Source organism: Haliotis asinina, chromosome 5, assembly GCF_037392515.1.
Source record: "Haliotis asinina isolate JCU_RB_2024 chromosome 5, JCU_Hal_asi_v2, whole genome shotgun sequence".
NCBI classification, from domain to species: Eukaryota; Metazoa; Mollusca; class Gastropoda; order Lepetellida; family Haliotidae; genus Haliotis; species Haliotis asinina.
The window spans coordinates 46,953,692-46,968,634 of record NC_090284.1 but is presented as its reverse complement, the minus strand read 5'-3'; the positions used below and the strand labels follow the sequence as shown (position 1 = coordinate 46,968,634).

General features: G+C 38.0%; 1 long non-coding RNA gene across 1 annotated transcript; it reads left to right on the top strand.

Moving 5' to 3' along the window:
• Nucleotides 1-4,828: 4,828 nt before the first annotated feature.
• On the top strand, nt 4,829-12,643 carry LOC137284317 (uncharacterized). Its single transcript, XR_010956891.1, has 3 exons — nt 4,829-5,074; nt 5,265-5,369; nt 11,926-12,643. It is a non-coding gene; the product is annotated as an uncharacterized lncRNA (long non-coding RNA).
• Nucleotides 12,644-14,943: the final 2,300 nt, after the last annotated feature.

Genomic DNA, 14,943 nt, shown 5'->3' with positions numbered 1-14,943 from the left:
ATGACGGCCCATGGCTCACTTGTCCATCTTACCTCTACGTCTTTCTAAAGTCGGTATTATAGGGTACTATCGCCCAAGTGAGCCAGTCCCTGACATTCCGAGTCCGACGCCACTGCTCATTCGCAGAAGCAGGAGTAAAATATTATTTACACATCAGCACCGACACGAGTGTGATATGACTAAGTCAGGTTTTACAACGCTTTTTGTGAGTGAGTGAGTGATTATAGCTTCACGCCGCTTGTAGCAATATTCCAGCAATAACACTACGGACACATGCCCAGAAATAGACTTCACATATGGGGAATCGAACCCGGGTCTTTAGCGTGACGAGCGAACGCTTTAACCACTACAAACCAACTTCCCGGCTCTTAACAATAGTCCAACAATATTACGGCGGTGGACACCAGAAATAATCTTCACACGTTGTACCCGCTAAATGTAGGGAAGTTCGATGAGTACAGGTACCCGTAAGGTCCAGGCAGATGTTTCATATGTCATCCAGAAGTTTTTATATATTATGTAAAGATCTACGTGACACAATAATAATAATAATAATAAATATCTCTTTTCTCTCTCTCTCCTCTCTCTCTCTCTCTTTCTCTGTCGCTCTCTGTCTCTGTCTCTCTGTCGCTCTCTCTCTCTCAGGTCAAATGAGGTCTTAGAGACTTATTTAGCAGTGATACATATGGGAGTTGTTATTTTTTGCTTTGTTTTTTAATGGATGTCAACTTCTTTACTATGAATATACACAACGATTCGGAGTGTGTATCGTCCATTCAGCGCTAATTAATCCATAGTACTTCCTTATGGGGACATATGAGCCTTCTTTTTAAACCATATGAACATATAAAAACGGTTTAAATACGCACCCTTGATATCCGGAAAGATGCAAGAGCGTCTAAGGCATGAAAATATTTGAAAATTAAAAAAAAAATAAAATGTTCACCGCCTGAGAAAGTATTCATATTTCCAATCATAGTAAATTTAGAAAAGAATCGGCATTTACAACTTTTGATAAAATATTTTACGAACGAAAATGTTCACATCGCAAAACCAGTTTTGATTCTTTGAGACAAAGACCCCCATACTTTTCCGTTGACATTTCACCGTGTGAACGTGTATGTTTAGCCTACCATATTCACGACACACACACACACAGGGACTAAAAGTACATGCAGGTATGGCCACTATCTCAGAGCGTGAAAACCGAGGCAGACCACCTTACGACACCGGATACTTTTTCACCCATATATCTACTGGACTCAAGACAGTCTCATTACATTTCCAGTTTCTCAGAAGGTTATTGCCCTTCTTCTCGATAAAGTTTAAAGAATAACTTTCATACAATGCTTTAACGCTGTTTCTAACAATCATCTAGGCAAACGTATACTGTTTCATACGTCATAAATATGTAAATAAATTATTAATATTGATGATTGTAAGATCGGGTTTAATTTTTGTGTGTAAATATTCGGAATCATGCTACATTAAAATGATTTTCCTGGATACATTTTCACTTGTGGTTTTTGAATTACAATTTCTGTTTCTATTTCTTTGGCCAAAGTGGCATTTTAACCTGAAGTCTGCCACAATAATCAACGTTGGAAAAGTAACTTTACAAAACGGCATAGATTCCGTGTTGATGCGAAATATTAAATGATAGCGGAAGTGAAATATGGATAATGGTCATTCTAAGCTTAATCAATATCGTGGACGAGCAAATACGTCCACAGAAAATATTAACTGACGTTATTGTAAACACAAATAACATCTGCCACTTCGAAACAACTTCTTTCGTTACAAGGTCAAGGTCACAAAGAGCGGATAACTCTATACGCCTGGTACATGGCTCCAGATAAACACCCGTTATTTTTACAACAGCAAAAAAACCCAAAAAACAACAACAACAAATCCGTTTTGCATGACATGCATATATCTCAGGGGAAATGATCTATGAAACATTGTCCTACCGACCCATTGTATCATTAATAGTTTTCGTTCACTGGCAGAATTATCATATTTGACAGGCTGTAGATATGTGGATCTGTTTACATTTACCGTTTATTTTCATTATTGCCAGGTTTTCATTCAGCGATATCACATATTTTAGATATTACATCAATGCATTTCTATAATACATTAAGAGGCCTGTAGTTGATACCACAAAGTCATTTACTAAATTATGTTTATTTTATAAATAAATCAATAATCAAGATATTTTATATGACACATGTCATTATAAATTTCCAGCAATATAAAGTAACTTATCGGCAATTGTTAGTAATGTCAGTGAGTGGGTTTTCATTGTCTGTGCATGTGCGTGTGCTTGAGTAGGTATGGTACCTACAATCGATCCTCATCACCAAGTCGGTCATGCGGTTTTTATAAACCTAATTATCTGACACTGGGGAGATTATACATATTTGATTTTCTATTTCAGTTTTTCTTATTCTTAATAACACACATGCCATTCCATCGAACATCTTCATTGCTGCAACCGTTGCTGTGGCGGGAAGACCGTCTACCCAGAGACGGAGGTCGATGGTTCAGCTACATGAACGCTTTAAAATAGCCCAAATACGTCAGTGTATGCTAAGCGATAGGCACTCGACGCAATAGGAATATGTTAAAACTGGTAACTGTGGTTAGTGTTGAAATGTAAAAGGAGGCCGCATCCTCTCTCTCCAAGCCCCGCAACGTGATGTACAGAGATCAAGGAGATTAAATGAGATGTACACAGCTCAAAGAGATTAAGAGACATGTTTATGCAATGGTTTAGACTGGTATGAACAGAGTGTTTACACAACGAAAAGGAAAGGATATATATGATAGGACTGATTGGAAGCTCATGAAAACAATGATAGGAAAACGTACACCAAAGCATTACAGTGATAAGGGGGAACATGGAAAAAGTTGTACATTGAAAGTGTTTTTTCTATGCACCAAGCATTTACTAAGAACACACCCTGATCCCTGTTAATTTCAGATCCAGATGGCCTTCATCAATTTCTCTTCCACCAATTGCTGATATCGATGTGGATGGCCAAAATGTCAGTGCCATCGTAATTGATAGTATGGCTAGGATTTCTGATCACGTGTGTAGAGCCCTTAAACCCCGACAGGTCTTAAGTCCCGATTGAACATGAATAATCATTAGTGGGCGGGGCTTATGTGCTACGTCACATATGGGCGACAATGGTTTCTGTTGAACTAAGGATAGAATACATGTCTCAATGACAGGCCTCTTTGCGTTATGCAATGTCTCAACCACAAGATGCATACGAGATATGTGTAAGTATTTAGTATATGTGCCGTTTATTCAATATGATGTGCTTTTGATTTTTTTAGACGCAGCTTCCTACAGGTAGCATTGGCTGAGCTGAAGCGATTTCCAAAGCCATCTCGAAAACATCCACTGGCTGACATTAGACTATGCCATGTCTCAGCCCAGTCCTAACTTTTCATTGCAATCCTTCCATACACAGTAAAATATATTGTCAGCCGACGTAATACTTATGCGATGCATATTGCCACACCTAATTAGGCTATTTCCGCGCATGTCAAAAGTGGGTCAACTCTGATAGTGCACTGATGTAAGGCAGGTTACCCAGGCCGAAGCAATGCTACTCACGCTATGTGCTAGTTCACATTTTGAAAAATAAAAGGAAATATATATATCCCCAATATTTCCTAGAATGACAACTCATTCTTCTGCAATTTTGGTCTTGTAAGTAAAGTGGACATATAAATTCTTTTAAAGTGTAATAGTTTCTGGTATGAAGCCAAATTAAATATAAAGCATAAAAAATAACCACTATACCAAAACCTTCACCAGTTAATATGTGTGCAAGAGGCCAGTTCTCTCTAGAATACCATTGTGTAGAGGTTGTTGTTAAAGACAGCACACCTATTCACTCTTAAATGTCATTTATATTTCTTTCATAACTGGAAATCACTTAAATATCAACAATTTCGTAGTATTTATGGAATTATTTTTATCCCTTCTTGACAATCTTGGTAATCCCTGATCACTTGGAGCCTATACAGCCTTCTGTAGACCAAATATTTCATTCACTCTCTCTCCCATTTCAGTCACCACTTTCCGCACTCTCGGCGCTTCATGGCGAACAGTCAGCGGGCAGATGACAGGTGGTGGCAGGTGCTCAGGGGAGATCCATCCAGCCCCAGGCACCCCAAGAGACTGGTAGGACATGAAAAGCATCTTCATTTTCCCCTACGATTTGAGAAAAGGACCAGTCGGAACTTAAGACCCTGTTTGAGTTTAAATATTTAAATATTTTAACTCTGAAAAGGTCTTCAGTCCTGGTTGAAGTCTTGCCCCCTACCTGGCCCCTCATGGTTGATTGTGGCTGGTGCAGACCATTCCCCTGATCACTTGGAGCCTGTACAGACCTCTGTAGACCAAATATTTCATTCACTCTCTCTCTCTTTTCAGTCACCACTTTCCGCACTTTCGGCGCTTCATGGCGAACAGTCAGCGGGCAGATGACAGGTGGTGGCAGGTGCTCAGGGGAGATCCATCCAGCCCCAGGCACCCCAAGAGACTGGTAGGACATGAAAAGCATCTTCATTTTCCCCTACGATTTGAGAAAAGGACCAGTCGGAACTTAAGACCCTGTTTGAGTTTAAATATTTAAATATTTTAACTCTGAAAAGGTCTTCAGTCCTGGTTGAAGTCTTGCCCCCTACCTGGCCCCTCATGGTTGATTGTGGCTGGTGCAGACCATTCCCCTGATCATTTGGAGCCTGTACAGACCTCTGTAGACCAAATATTTCATTCACTCTCTCTCTCTTTTCACCACTTTCCGCACTCTCGGCGCTTTAGGACCCTCTCTGTACCCTCTTGGTTGCTTTGTCTTGTGCAGAGACCCCACCGCATCCCTTTTACCATGTGCAATGCCCTCTTGACTCAACATTTCATTCATTTTCTCTCTCATCCCAGCCCACTTTGGCCACTTTCTTGGCATGTCAGGCAGACAGTCAGAGTGTACCTTGGACCTGCAGCCAGCAGCCCCAGGAGAGCTTCATCCAGCCCTAAGCAACTCTGGGACTGGTAGGAAATGAAACGCATCTTCTTTTTGCTGGGCCTGTTCTTGAAATGCATTGTTTACAGCCTTCAGTGCTGACCGAATCATCTGACATTTGTGATTTGATGATTTTGTGTAAGAATATTGTGTTCTTGAAATTTTGTATCCATGCAGTAATTACAACTAATTTCTAATATTTAGTTGCTTCTTTTCTAGTCTGATGACTTCTGCAGAATGTGTGGAGAGAAGTTTTTAAGCATGCTGAGTCAAAAAAGAAATATTCTTTCTTTAGGGCACTATGAAAGAACAAGAGATGGTAAGGTGATTAAATTGTTATTATTTCATCGCTGAGAACTGAGTGATGTACTCGATACACTGACAGTGCCACAATCAGTTCCATTAGGCTACACCTTCTTTCCAAAACATGGGTATACAGAATGTCAAGTCACAATATGGAGGTTGAGAATGGAGACTGGCTGCCTGCATATGATTTCAAATGGTTCGTGAGGACAGTCGACCTCTTAACATCCCAGCCCTGGTTCGTGTAGCCAGCAGAAATCTGTCACGTAGGTGACATAGGATGATCTGACGGTCTTCTGCTTGTGTCGTCACACATGGACAACCTGACCTTTTGCAATCAGAAGTGGTGCCAGTTTTTTTTGTAGATGACCTCTCAAGTCATACACAGTACGATATCTGCATCCCATTGCTCTTGCGACGTCAATAACTGATCTTCTCGCTTTTCACATGCCAACGGCACATTCATGTTGCACAGTCGTGCCATTTAAAATATCGTTAGAACTGTGGTTTAAAGGTGTTTTTTATCCCCCCGTCATGTAATGTGGGGGGATATAGTTGACGCCTCGTCTGTCCGTCCATCCGTAATCATTTTGTTTCCGAAACATAACTCAGAAACCATTCAATATTTTTAGACCAAACTTGATAGATATGGTAATCTCAGCCAATGGTTGTGCCTTTTGCTATTTACAGATATTTTTTTTTTTTTACTTGGAACATTTTGGTGTTAGTTTTATGATTGGGTGGGCTTCGTTTCCGGAGCAGAACTCAAAAAACATGTGGTATTTTTCTGCAAAACTTGGTAGATATATCAGTCAGAGCCTGAAGTGGTGCCTTTTGCCACGTACAGGATCTTGTGATGTATTATTTTCTCGGTTTCCATGGAAACATTTCAGACTTAGTCTCGAAATGGGGGGATGGTATTCATTTCCGGAGCAGAACTGAAAAACCGTTCAGTGTTTTTTCTGCAAAACTTGGTAGATATATCAATCAGAACCTATAGTGGTACCTTTTGCTATGTATAGGATCTTGTGATCATGGAAACACTTTGGACCTTGCCTGAAAAGTGAAAGGTGTGTTTTATTTCCAGAGCAGAACTCTCAAACTTCTCTCAAAATGGAGGGGTGGGCTTTGTTACCAGGGCTCAACTCGAAAACCATTTCATATCTTTCAACAGATCTTGGGAGATATATCAGACATGTCTTGAAATTGTGACTTTGCTGGTTACAGATCTATGGCATTTATTATTTTCATGATTTCCATGGAAACAATTCAAACTTAGTCTATAAAAACAATGAGTAACTCTCAGATTATTTGTCCTTTCAAACATGTGGGGGCCGGATGGATATGTCATCTTCTGATGAGTCTTGTTTCACTTCTTGAGGCCAATGCAAACATGTGCAAATGAGGAAAACTTCGATGCAAAGATCACATGAACGATTGCACATGCAAAACCTGATGTGGCACTAACGTCATTTGCTCGACGAATTGATGGTTTTGAGTGGGTTTTGCTAACGGTTTTCTGGAGTCGAAAATTTGGGATCCCATTTCGGATATACAGATGTATCATCAGAGAAAAATTATTCATTATTATCCTCCCGGCATATAATGGAAGAGGAGAATACAGTGTTTTGTGTAAATGGGCTGTTCTGTCTGGGCTCAATTTCTTCAGGGTGACTTGTGATAGCTTTCATTAAAGATCAGATGAAAGACGCTGAACTTTACTGACATTTCTTTTGGTCCACAATCTGCACATTGTATTGACTCCACCCATCCATGATTTGACCCCAAGTTCAAGGTTGTTTAGAGTGTTTCAGATTGAAACTTCGGGTGACCATTGTTGACAGTGGACACAGCAAAATTGAGATGGTCATTCCATGCCGATATGGCTGTCAAATAGTAACTGCTTCCTAACAGTTATCGCCAGTATATCAGTATCAGTGTGCACAGTTCGGGGCATTGAATTAACAATTTCTGTTTTGTTTGCAGTGTTTTTTCACAACACTAGAGGACAGCTCAAGAATCTTGTGCGATGTAACATAAGAGGAAAATTAAAGAAAAAGTTATGAACTGCATAAATGTTTTCACCTTAGTCAGGGCAACATCACACAATCAATATAATAACAATCTATATCATACATAATAGTTCATGTTAACAAAAGTGATTAATTGCTCCATTCCCTATCAGTCTACCACAAAAGTCAATCAACTAGTCACACAATCAAATATCAGAGGTTACTGTATCATGATACAAACATACATTAATTCACAAATGAGACAAGGAATTCTGAAATGGCGATAGAGTAAATTGTGAGGAAACACCTATTTGTACTGCCATGATTCTCTTCTGCCATCTTATATAAAAACATGATCAGCAGCAGTGAACTGACAGGCCATATTGGTGAATAGCTCAGTAAGTACCATGACTAAATCTTATTGCACAGAATATTTTCGTAAATACTGCTAAAATATGGTGATAACTTTTCAGCAACATGTTAACAGCCTGTTAAGAAAGGATATTTTTCAATGAAACATAATGTTGCTGTGGAAGTTAGTGGGAAAACACTTCAGTTTTAAGCAACCTGTAAAGGCAAGTACACACTTTAATAATTCATACTTTTATGCTTTCGTGTTGATATTTTACCATGGATACCAGTTGGCAAATAGTGACAGATTTCATAGTACTGGGCGTGAAGCTATAGTTACTTTAAATGGAATGGATTGTTTAGTGGCCCAGATTTGAACACAGCTTTGTTTTGTGGTCTATCAGTGACAAGAGCCCACATTGTCGAGTCATTGTTACCTGGTTTCTAAATTCATAGAACCGATAAATTTGACAACAAATTAGGATAAAGTCACCTCTGCCACTATTTGGGTGTCTGAGTTAATCTTTTCAGTGTAAAGTCACAAGATGTGAGTATTGTGAGTATGAAATGTGTTCACTGTTGTTGGCACAACATGCCACAAACCCTTTTGATTGAACTAAACAATGTTGCATATGATTCATTCATTCTGTTTGACCCTTTTGGCATATGAATAGACATGGTTTTCTTTTTAAAAAACACTTTTTTCATTTTTGACTTTCAAACAAGTATGTAGTCTCATGACTGTTAATTTCCTATTTGACATTTAACATGATATTGACACCATTTTCAACTTGTAGAAAGACTTGTTGTGACAGGGGACGTGTATCTTTGCACAATCAGCATAATCAGAAGCCTTCACATCCAAGTTAGGCTAATGTTGGCAGTATGTAATCAAGCACCCTCATTTTGCACTGATATCCTCTACCACCTTTTAGATGCTGTCACAACTGGACATGTAGGTACATACCATGTTTAGTAAGTCTTCTGGTCCAGGCTGTGTCTCAATATCAAATTTAATGACTCACTTACCCTTATTCATTAGATTTGTATATCTGAGGGGTTTTTTTTCACTTTGAGAAGAGTAACCAATAAACTCCTTAAGTTTTCTTCATTTTTTTTAAAAACTGACTAATGTGTGAAATGTGGGTTTGTTGAAGCAATTTTAAATCTCAATCACATGAGGTCATGAGTATCAAAATCATATTCCTTTAATGTAGTAGACTCTGATGTGTCAGTATAGGAAGGCAAACAACTGACCATTACTGAACAGGAAGTTGTGTAGTTACCAGTTTTTAGGTTTAAACATTATTCGATATTCGAAATATGCCTTTGCTTGGAACTATCACATGCCCCCCTTCTTTTGTGACAAATGAGTGAAATCCCATGGTATCTGATTATAAAAGATTCTTCATTAATGCAGAAATACATTTTGCAAAGCATTTTTGAAATAATGTTACCTGAGGGTTATAACAGACCTAATTTGTCTCTAACAGCTATTTCAATGCAACAAATCTCCTCTTTATGGATATGTTGGACAGGAGACAGTATTGAAGTATCATTCAGTTGCCTTTTATAGTCGACATCTCATCTGTCTGTCCGTCTGGTTGTCCATAATGATTTTCTTCCCAGAGCATAACTCAAAAACTGTTCAATATTATACAGTAAAAGTGGTAGATATACCAAAAATACATTTTGGTGGTGCCTTTACCTATTTACAGATTTTTGTCATTTTTTTTCCTGGAAACAATTCAGACTTTGTCTCAAAAGGGAAGGGTGGAGTTCGTTTCCGGAGCATAAATCAAAAAACGTTTCATAATTTTAGACCAAAATTGATAGATACAGTAATCTCAACCTATGGTTGTGCCTGTTGCTAGTGACAGATTTTTGGCATTTTTTTTGGTTTTCTATGAAACGTTTTGGTCTTAGTCAAATGGTGCAGTGGGTTCGTTCCTGGAGCAGAACTCAAAAACCGTTGAGTATTTTTCTGCAAAATTTTTTTTTGACAGTCAGAATGTAAAGTGGTGCCTTTTGCTGTTTACAGGTTTGTGTGAGTTATCAAATGGAGGACCTTGAAGTGGTGCCTCTCTGTTTACAGATATATGGCGTTTATATTTTTCTTGATTTCCATGGAAACAATTCAAACGTAGTCTAAAAAGTCATTAAGTAACTGTCAGATGATTTGTCCTTTCAAATATGTGGGGGCTGGGGGGATATGTCATCTTCTTATGACTCTTGTGATTTATTATTATCTCGGTTTCCGTGGAAACATTTAGGACAAAAAGTTTCTCAAAAGTTATAGGTGTGTTTTGTTTCCGGAGCAGAACTCAAAAAACTTCTAAATATCTGTCAGTAAACCATGGCAGCACAACTCAAAAACCATTTCATATCTTTCAACAGATCTTGACACATATATGATACAGATCTTGAAATGGTGACTTTGCTGATTACAGATATAATTTATACTTTTAACCTTAAGTGAGATATGATATGATATGATATGATATGATATGATATGATATGATATGATATGATATGATATGATATGATACAATACGGTACGATACGGTATGATACGATATGATACGATACGATACGATACGATATATGATATGATATGTGATATGATATGATATATGACATGACATGACATGATATAGGATATTTATATAGCACACATATCCACACATTAGTACATGCTCAAGGCACTGGTATTGTTTCCCTCGATCACTGGATGTCAATCTGAACAGCACACTGTCACAGTACTTAGTCCAAGTTCACTGCATGTTGCTGTACTAGAGTTTGCCAGTATCCATTTGGCCACCATCTGGTCATATGCCAACGGATTTGTGGGTTGTGCACTGTACATTAGAGGTCTGCAACACAAATAGTCTGCACACAAAGTTGACTTCAAGGTTCTTTACACCCGATCACAGTTGGGCTCGATCCTGACACCTCAACCTCGCTGGGTCACTAGCCTGGCACCTTAGCCAGCTCACCTACCATACCCCCTGTAACTATTCTTTTAAATATTTGGGGGCCAGGGGAATATGTCAGCTTCTGATGACCCTTGTTTCATTGTGGTTGTGACATGATGCTGATTACCACTTTTCCAAGATATAAAACATCATTAATTTGGAAGAACAACAAGTGTATAGGTTAGATGTAAAGTATTTTTAGAGTCCTCCTTTTTGGAAGCAATGATATTTGAATCCAGCAATCCAGCAGGACAAACGGACTTTTTCTGTAGGCTGGTGCATTGGATCATAGACACATTTTGGTCAGTGTCCAACACTGTAAGTTGTGCAGCAGCATCAACATGCACATGCTATGTAAGTTAAGGCTTGCTAAACTTATTTGGAGTGCAGAAGTCAACAGTAATCATCATGCTCATGTATTTTTGTACTAAGGTTTGGAATGTACAAATCATGTTTTATTTGGAACACATTTTTCAGCCAGGACTATCATGGACATGTATGATTAATAGTCATTCTTCTTTAGTCAACACATTATATAGGTTGAGATAGAAAAATGTTATCACTAAATATACTGCCAGTGCCCTGTTGCCAATACCTGTGCATTGTAAGGAAGTCTGTCTTCTTCATGCACTAGGCTGTTGTGTTTGGGAGTTTGAATCAAACTTGGTGCTGGTGTGTTTCAACACCCTTGTTTTTTGCTGTTTTTGACAATGTTTCTTTTCACTCAAACTCAACGAATATTGAATTATATTTAAAGTGACCATTAAGTGCACAAAAACCATGATTCAGTTTATGTATATATATGACTATCAAATTCTGTGATGTTCCCACTTTCTTTTTTTTTTTTTTGTTGTTGTTGTATATAATGAACAATAAACAATTAAGGAAGAGTCAGTTTTTGAATAGTATGTCCTTGTACCTAAAATGTATTTTTTCACATCCATAGCTAAGCCAGTCATGGTACATGAACATGTCAATAAATATGGATTAGTATCTGTGGCTTTAGCACTGAATGTGTTTCTCTACTCTTGTTCATTTTCAGTAAATTTTATAACATTATTAACATTAATCACATAATGTGAGATAAAAAAAAGAATGGTAAACATGACATTATGTATTACTATACCTCTCCATATAGCTTAGATATTGTTGAGTGTGGCATTTGATAACAACAACAAAAAATAAACAAAAACATGTGAAATACAATTGATCCTAATGATTGATATTGATACATTTCAGGCACAACCTGCAAGAAAGAAAAGTAAGGAAGTCGCAGTGGCTGATCCGTCTAGACAGCTGACTTTGTGTGCTGGCGATTAGGGTGCAGGTTCAAGTCCCAGGTGGGACTCAACCAAAAAAGTAGTAGAATTTGTACTTTACTAAGAAAGTGTAATCCCAAATATGACATACATTACATCTGATCACTTCCTAAATGGCAGTGTAATCACAATCAGTTATGCCTTGATATGGGAACAATAAGTCAAACTCAATATTCCCTATCTCAGGGAAAGGTAGTTGACAAATATCAAATAAAATATGTGTGATCTGATATGAGATATCAAATGTGATTTTTATGGTCATATCTAAAGTTTTAGTCACAGAAGCAGAAGCATCTTCCTGATGCCTGATATAAAGGAAATTATTGTTGATGTAATTATTACTGAGACAGATACACAGAAAAGATGTATTTGACTTGCACGTTTCCACTGGTGAGGCAGTATAGTATTCCCAGAAATTATTGAGAATCATGTTGCGTCATGTAACTCATTACGTTTATTAACTTCTGGTGTTTTACTTACATAAACATGTTAAAACATCATCCTTTTACAGTCTCAGTCTTGTTTTAGTACTTTGTTAGACCTCCTCGCTCAGCAATGCATGCCTGAATACGCCTAGGCACACTACCCATCAAAGTTTGTAGGTAATCGTGTGACAGGGTATCCCAATATTGGACCACCTCGGCCTTCATATCTTCAATATTTCTCAGTCCCTTTTGGTTTATTCTGTCCTTCATGACTCCTCACACATTCTCAATTGGGTTTAGGTCTGGGCTGTAACTGGGCAAGTCTAAAACTGGAACATTTTCGCCCGACAACCACTGTTTTGTGTAGCGCGCAGTGTGTTTTGGGTCATTATCATGCTGGAAAATCCAATCATCTTCATACAATGTTTGTGCTGTCGGAAGAAGGTGACCATTTAGAATGTCAACGTATCTTTCTTTTGTCAAGTTTCCCGTAAAAACACACAATGGCGTCACTCCGCGAGCCGATATGCCACCCCACATGTGAAACTTCGGGCTATGTTTTGGTCGCTGGTAGATAGGTTTGACAGTATCTTTGGTCCAAATTTTCACACAGTTAGGGAAAAGCCAAACAGAACTTTCATCCGAAAAGAAAACATTATCCCAATCTTGATTTTCATGAGCCCGACACCAGTTTAAACGTTTTTCCTTTTGTGCATCTTTCATCAACGGCGAGGGAATTCCACGTTTTTTCACCAAATTAAGTCTCTGTAATTCCTGCCTAACTGTTTCATTGCATACCTGAGGACTTTCTCTGCTAATCATTTAATTTCTGATGTTCTCAACACTTTTCAATTTGCCCCTACTCTCAATCTGCCCAAGTCTTCGGCAATCCACAACACTGAATTTCCTAGGCCGACCTGCCCCTGCTTTGTGCTCTATCCCGGTTCCTGTTTGAATATTCTTCAAAGTTCTGTATACTGTAGACAGAGGAATACCATGTCTACAAGCTAACACTTTAGCATCAGCCTCGCCACTTTCAAAATCATCTAGAATGAGCTTTCTTTTCTCTCTTGCTGTAAATTCTGCCATGTCAACACAGGAAGCCGTCTGCTCAGACAAGGGAGATAACTCTTGACGTAATGAGCTGCCTTCTAAGCCTTCAAGAGTTGTTTCCCTTATTTAGTATGCTTAGTGCATAGTGAAAGCCCTTTTTCCAATCTTAGCATCATTAGAAAAAAAACAAAGATTTTCTCAATAATTTCTGGGAACACTGTATATGCTCAGCTTTCTGTGAACCCTTAGTGCCAATACTATATGCCATAGTAACAATCAGAAATTCCCTCGGCTCTGTAGTGGCATGGCTAATGACATATTTGTCATTTTTCCATTCAGAGAATAAATGTATTTGACAGTTCAAAGGCTTCTGACAGATTTTAGCGGTAAATGTCCAATAAGACATTTTTATGTTTGATGTTAAATTCATTATATTTTTCTCATATTTTCCTCCCTTCAGGTTATCATGACATTAAAACCAAATGTTTCTATTAATGATTAACTTCATATGTTCACAGGTTGTTCACCATTCATCCCATGTTGGGTTGATCGCCTAGTCCAGATCAACAATTTGCAGACAGCTTGGAATTCAGTTGATGTCTACTCTTCCTCTCAAGTGAAGCATTGTGAACTGAGTGCAGCGGCACTGTTGAATTTCTAGATTTAGCATTAAGTTAGGGTAATTCATGCACCCACTTGCCATTGATTTCAAAGGCATGTGACGAATGAAAAAGTTAAAAATCTGTAAAAAATAGAAGTCTTGTGCAAGTACAGTGGGATGTTAATGACAAGTTTGAAATGCAATTTGGTATCATCAGCCCAGAGAACATGTCCAAATTCCCTAAACTGTAGATTTTAAAGGCATTATTCCATTTTTGGTGACAGTCATGTGACGAATAAAAAAGTTAAAAATCTGTCAAAAATAGAAGTCTTGAGCAAGTACACTGGGATGTTAATGACAAGCTTGAAATGCAATTTGGTATCATCAGCCCAGAGAACATGTCCAAATTCCCTAAACTTTAGATTTTAAAGGCATTCATCCATTTTTGATGACAGTCATGTGACGAATAAAAAAGTTAAAAATCTGTCAAAAATAGAAGTCTTGAGCAAGTACATTGAAAAGTTAATGACAAGTTTGAAATGCAATTTGGTATCATCAGCTTAGAGAACATGTCCAAATTCCCTAAAATGTAGATTTTAAAGGCATTAATCCATTTTTGGTGACAGTCATGTGACGAATAAAAAAGTTAAAAATCTGTCAAAAATAGAAGTCTTGAGCAAGTACACTGGGATGTTAATGACAAGCTTGAAATGCAATTTGGTATCATCAGCCCAGAGAACATGTCCAAGTTCCCTAAAATGTAGATTTTAAAGGCATTATTCCATTTTTGGTCTCAGTCATGTGACGAATAAAAAAGTTAAAAATCTGTAAAAAATAGAAGTCTTGAGCAAGTACACTG